The following is a 6406-nucleotide window of genomic DNA, read 5'->3' on the forward strand; positions in this document are numbered from 1 at the left end:
TGGGGTGACGACCTTGGGACCATTTTCTTGTCTCTCTCTCGCTACAGGTTGGCTGAGGGAAAAGGAGGACGCTCCTGTTCCCTCCCCAACTTCCAATCGCCCTTCCCTCCGGTCATAGGGACCTCTCAGTCCAAACCCCCTCGAAACACACCCTTAGGGTGTCTCCTTGCCAATCTCTCGACCCTTGGTCTTTCTGGCTACATCAAACCAAAGAAGTTCTACCTGGCCACAATGTAAACTCGACAATGGCTCTCAGTGGCCCAAAACGGCACTTTCGATTTCAATATCCCCCGAGATCTAGATAATTTTTGCCACCGGACAGGGAAAGCTTTCGAAATCCCTACGAACAGGTTTTATTTCCCCTCTGCTCTCGCCCCTCGCTTTATTCTTCATGTTCCATTCATCAGATCCTCTTCACAAAGTCCTCTTTGCCCTCTCAAACTGATTCTCAGCTCCTTTCTCTGTCTTCTGACCTTTACAACCCTGCCATAGAAACCTGCATCCCACGCTCTACCCTCTGAGACCTCTAACCGCCCGCCTTCCCCTGTGCGCTCTCCACTGAATCTGACCTGACTACCTTTACTCCCCTGACATGCGCAGCAAACTTCCACAAACTCCTCAAGAAGACCTTGTTAATCTGACCTTTAAGGTCTTTAATAATAGAGATGAGGAAACCCATATGCAAAATCAAAGACGAGATCAGGCCAAGGCTGAGGCCCATTAGGAGGCCTTCCAGCTCCTAGCCACTGCTCTCATGAACCCCAAATGAAGTGCCGGTCCTCCAACTGTGGGTAAGTCAGGGGCTAAGCCTCCTCTGGGCCCATGCTTCAAATGCAGCAAGGAAAGACACTGAGCCAAGTCCTGCTCAAACCCAAGACCCCTGCCCGGGCCCTGCCCAAGGTGCGGAAGGGAAAGGCCACTGGAAAGCAGACTGTAGTCTGGCCCTCCGGTCCAGGCCTCAGCCAGTCCAGCATGGCTGCCCTCTGGATCCGGTTTGGAGCTCCCAGACCTCCTGAGACTGGCCACCGAAGAAGCTGCCCAGGCCCCAACAGGGCCCCACAGACTTACACCACCAGGACAGAGCCTCGGGGAACGACTGTGGTGGCAGGTAAGCCAGATCTCCTTTTTAATTGACACAGGGGCCACTTATTCTGCCCTCTCCGAATTCGACCCTTGTCCACTCCTCAGTCTCTATTATGGGGGTTGACGGATTAGTCTCACAGCCATTAGCCACCTCATGGCTACACTGCATCTTACTAAATTCCCCCATTCACTCTTTTCTCATTCTACCTCGGTGCCCAGCCAAGGCTACCATGTATCCCCTCATAAAGCCCAAACCACAGTCACCTACCTCAGTTTCACTGTCTCACCCCACAAGGCTGAGCCATTCCTGGGACTGTAAATGCCTTATCTTCTTATCTCCTCTGTAACTGTCCCCTCCTCTGAAAAAGAAATCTTCTCCTTCCTCAGGCTCACTGGGTAGTCTTGCCTCCAGGTTCACAACTGTAGTCTTCTTGCAAAGCTCCTCTATGACGTGACATGGCGAAGGGACCCTCTCACTGAGCCTTTAGATCCCAAGGCCAACATTCTCACCCCTTTAGTGCTCTGAAAACTGCTCTGACCTCAGGGTCTTCTCACCCTGCTCCCCTCACCCACTCCACCCTTCCCAAAGGAAACTTCTTTGACTCTGAAGGTTTACTCAACAGTCAGGCTACTATCAGAAACTGAGATCGTTATCTCTAGGAAAAATGCGGCAACTTAAAATCCAAGCGGCTAGAGGCGTGGAACAGGCTGCGCGGCCTGCTCCCTCCTCCTCCTGCATTTTCTCCAGCCTCATATACCTATACATAATTTTCCAAAGTCTTTATTAACTTAAAGACTTTGGAGCATTGCTGGGTTAAATGAATTCACCTGCTCTTAGTATGTATACTTTCTTGAAAGTAAGAGAAATACTTAATGCAAGGTTTGAGGCATGGTTATGCATTTTTGAAGGACATAGAAAGGTTTGAAGGCTAATTTGAAAGTGTGACATTTGCGAAGGTTGTGTATGTGATGAGAAGGAAAAAAGAAATGTTGAAAGAAAGAAGTTCTAAATTAACTATTTACAAGAATTATAGAAGGGCCATTTTACTCTGAGCAAGAAAGTGAGGTTTCAGTCTCCAAGCCCGGCAGGACAAGGTTGCTGGATACTTCTTAAGCTAAACCAGAATATTCAGAAAAACAGCAAGGATTAAGGTTCAGTAAAAATAAGAAGTTAAGCCAGCACAGTATCTTACTTCTTATCCAACCATCCAGGTCCCCGGCTTCCACTGCTCCTTTCCTTCCTATTCTCTTTTCCCTTGGATACAGCCCATTCTAACATTCCCTCCCACTTTTCACTGCAATATCTACCTCTCTCAGGCTCACCAAATGCCTCCCACCATGCCCGAAGAAGACTCGGCGACACCATCCAGGACCTGATGACCCATCATTCCTCACAGGCTCTTACCTGGCAAGGGACCCTCCAATTTTTTACTCCGGAAGAAGCTCAGGTTTTCGAATTCCTTTTTATATTGTCTCGTCTCCTCACCATAATCCTCCTACAGGCAGCTAACAATGAATGCACTAATGAAGGTTTTTTTTCAGGTGAAACGGACTTGGGTTGTTGAGGGAGTCATCAATTCTACTATAATTGTCTTTATCAAAACCTATATTAATCCCCGACCTATTCTTCCCCCACTAAAGGCCCTGCAGACCCTGAACCTACTCCTTTGCCCACCCTCATCAACACAACTTTCCATCTACTCTCTAACATCAATCCCTCATTCTTTACATCCTGCTGGATTTGTCTGTCACTGGCTCGAACCCTCATCATAGCCACTCCACTCCCAACCTATTGGACCACTAACTTAACTCTTACCTATACCAGACCTCAACGCACCCTATACAACATCTCTCTCTTTAATACAGAAAACACTACCTGTTTAACAAATACCTCTCAAACACTACCTCAACTACCTCTGCACCTTACTACTGTGCACAATCTATAAATTTACCCCCTCCTTTAGCCTGCCCTCCACCGGATATTTTTCTCCTCTGTGGGACTACAGCCTACACCTGTGTCCCTGAGGACCTGTCACACTCGCTCTGCCTTTATGTCTTCCTAACCCCCAATCTTTATATCAGAACAGATGGAGAACTCAAATCCTCTCTTGGTCTTCTCAGGTCTCATCACAAAAGGGCCGCCCTTGTTCCCCTCTTAGTGGGTACGGGAGTTCTCACTGCAGTTGGGACAGGCATAGGAGGCATTTCCTCCTCTGTTCATTTCTACCACAAATTGTCTGCTGTATTTTCAGAAGACATCTCCATCATTAGCAATTCCCTTGAATCCCTTCAAAGGCAGGTAGACTCCTTAGCAGCAGTAGCCTTACAGAACCGGCATGCTTTAGATCTCTTGACAGCAGAAAAAGGAGGTACCTGTGTCTTTCTTGGGGAAGAATGCTGCTACTTTGTAAATGAATCAGGAATTGTCAAAGATCACATTAAATCCCTCCGGGACAGGACTGACCAAAGATGCCATAACCAGCCAGAAGGGGGGTATGCCATCTTTGGCTTACTTACTCCATGGATCCTCCCACTATTAGGCCCACTGGTATTTATTCTTTTAATTTTGCTCTTTGGCCCCTGTCTCATGCACTGTTTTACTAGTTTTTTGCAGAACAGAATGCAGGCGTTCGCCAACCAGAAGGTGGAAGAAATCTATCTGGCCTTGAATTCAGAACCTAGAGACACCTATGTCTCCGGAATCTTTGAGACCCCAGGTAGATGCCCCTGAGGACATCCCCTCTCAGCAGGAAGTAGTTACGGAAGACAGACCTTCGCCCCCTGACCTTGCCCGGACTCTCAATTTTTGTACTATTACCAAAAGCCTGGAATGATAGATCATCCCTTCCCCGAAATGGCGGGCGGAGTATGACGTAACCTGCAGCCCAGAAAGACCTGAGTGACTAACCAGGTACCCAATCCACACCTGCCAAATACCCTAAGCCCTTGCCCTATATGAACAATGCAGTAAGCCACCAATCAGTGTGCGACGAGTACACTAAGCTCCCACCCCTTCCGATCCCGCCCCTCGAAAGGCGTGCCCACCCCTGCAAGTGCTGATGTCCTCCCCTTGCGAGACAGCATGGCCGATCCTTCTCCTCTAATAAAGCCTGTAGTCCTGGTTTTTGGCCTCTGTCTGATCTTTCAATATCTCGATGGTATAATTATATAAAATATAAATTTTCTTCTGAGCTCCTGTGTGAGTTTCTCAAATCTTATGCAATAAACACATATTACTTTTATTATTAGAAAAAGGAAACAAGCCAAAACCGGTTTGGCTCAGTGGATAGAGCGTCAGCCTGTGGACTCAAGGGTCCCGGGTTTGATTCCAGTCATGGGCATGTACCTGAGTTGTGGGCACATCCCCAGTGGGAGATGTGCAGGAGGCAGCTGATCGATGTTTCTCTCTCATCGATGTTTCTAACTCTCTATCTCTCTCCCTTCCTCTCTGTAAAAAATCAATAAAATATATTTTTTAAAAAAAAAGAAAAAGGAAGCAAAAAAAATGGGGTCATCCATGGGATCTTCTTATTCTAACTCATTATACATTTGCCTTGAAGTTTCCTGAAGATCCTAAATCTCTCGCTTCCTGAATGGAGACGAGCGTATTCCTGTCGGTAAAAGGCTGTGTCGAAGCCTTCCTAGGGCTTTTTAAACTTTCATTTCCCTGGGGAGGCTAATAAATCCAGGCAGAAACCGTGCCATTGCTGAAAACAAGAGTTTTTGCAAGTTTCTATGACAGAAAGCAAGGGGGAAATGCTGGAGTGTAAGATACCCCCATCCCACACACACACACTCCGCAAGGAAAAGGTGTTAATTACATACCTTCAAATCAGATTCCACGGATCCTCTGGAAGTAAGTGGTTCTTGGGGAAAACCTGAAAACAAAGTTTTAAAGAAATTAGGATCCTCTCTGTGCTCCAAATTTCAAGAAAGCTCCCATTTACACGGGAGGAAAACTTCAGACTTACTTACCGCTGAGTCTGTAATGAATACTGGCCCCTCAGGTATAATATTAATTTCCTGCTGATGTCATCGCTGCCTTTTCCCTGCCCCATTCCCTTTGCTGGCATTAGGATAACCTTGATCAACAGCACCGCCTAAAGGCAGAGGCACACTATAAAGCTCAGGATTTAAGTGTTCTAGCATTTTCTTTGTCTTAAAAAAAAAAAGTGCATTTTTCCAACCACCTCCTTCCCCAAATTCACTTAAACTTTAAAATAAACCCCAGCCCTAACCGGTTTGGCTCAGTGGATAGAGCGTCGGCCTGTGGACTGAAGGGTCCCAGGTTTGATTCCTGTCAAGGGCATGTACCTTGGTTGTGGGCACATCCCCAGTAGGTGGTGTACAGGAGGCAGCTGAATCGATGTTTCTCTCTCATGGATGTTTCTAACTCTCTATCCCTCTCCTTTCCTCTCTGTAAAAAAAAATCAATAAAATATATTTTTTAAAAAATAAAATAAAATATAAAACCCAGAATCTCATGAGTAGTAGTCACCCATATTAATCTTTTCTCAGCAGCTCCATTTACAAATTAACAACAACAACAAATTTTTAAGCAAAAAGGAAGAAGAGAAAGAGGAGGAGGTGGAGGAGGAGGAGCTGAGAGATAAGCCAATTTGAGGTATTTGCAAAGAAGTCAAGTAACAGTAGACAAAACGGATACAGTCTCTGCCCTCAGAGTGCATTCAGTCCATCAGGAAAGAGAATTTTAAGACATTATTTCTAAGAACAAAAACAATACCTAACACTCACCAGTATATCACTATATGTCAAGCATGCTTTGTTCACTAAGTCATCCAATGACCCCTTTTTTAAGACATGAAAACTCAGACATAGAAAGGTTAGGTAATTTGCCCAAGGTCACACAACAAGCTAGTGGGAAACCCAAACCTCAAACCAGCAGTTTTGGCTCTAAATCACTACATGATAATTCAAATGTTGCCAAGTTCTGGGAAGAAGTCCAGAATCTTGAAAAGATACTTCATCTCTGAAAATAAGTAAAATTTATTATGCTTTACTAGAGGCCCAGTGCACAAGAATTTGTGCACTTGGGGGGGTTCCTCATCCCATCCTGTGCCCTCTCACAGTCTAGGACCCCTCAGGGGATGTCCACCTGCTGGCTTAGGCCCGCTTCTCGGGGGATTGGGCCTAAGCTGGCAGTCAGACATCCCTCTGGAAGCCCAGAAGCCCTTGGGGCATGTCCACTTGCCAGCGGGAGCAGACCTAAGCTGCAGTCGGACATCCTTAGCACTGCTGAGGAGGCAGGAGAGGCTCCCGCCAACACTGCTGTGCTGGCAGCCGTCAGCCTGGCTTGTGGCTG

At 46.5% G+C, this 6406-nt stretch overlaps 1 protein-coding gene across 1 annotated transcript in view; it reads right to left on the minus strand.

Annotated features, from left to right (window-relative positions):
• LOC102434278 (caspase-10-like) overlaps positions 1-5048 on the minus strand; it is a 41901-nt gene extending 36853 nt beyond the window's left edge. The window contains exon 1 of the mRNA XM_023748370.1: positions 4909-5048. The gene's annotated coding sequence lies outside the window, so the exon portion shown is untranslated. The remainder of the gene's footprint in view (positions 1-4908) is intronic.
• Positions 5049-6406: the final 1358 nt, after the last annotated feature.

Source organism: Myotis lucifugus, unplaced genomic scaffold (genome assembly GCF_000147115.1).
Source record: "Myotis lucifugus unplaced genomic scaffold, Myoluc2.0 scaffold_1330, whole genome shotgun sequence".
In the NCBI taxonomy this organism is placed as follows: domain Eukaryota; kingdom Metazoa; phylum Chordata; class Mammalia; order Chiroptera; family Vespertilionidae; genus Myotis; species Myotis lucifugus.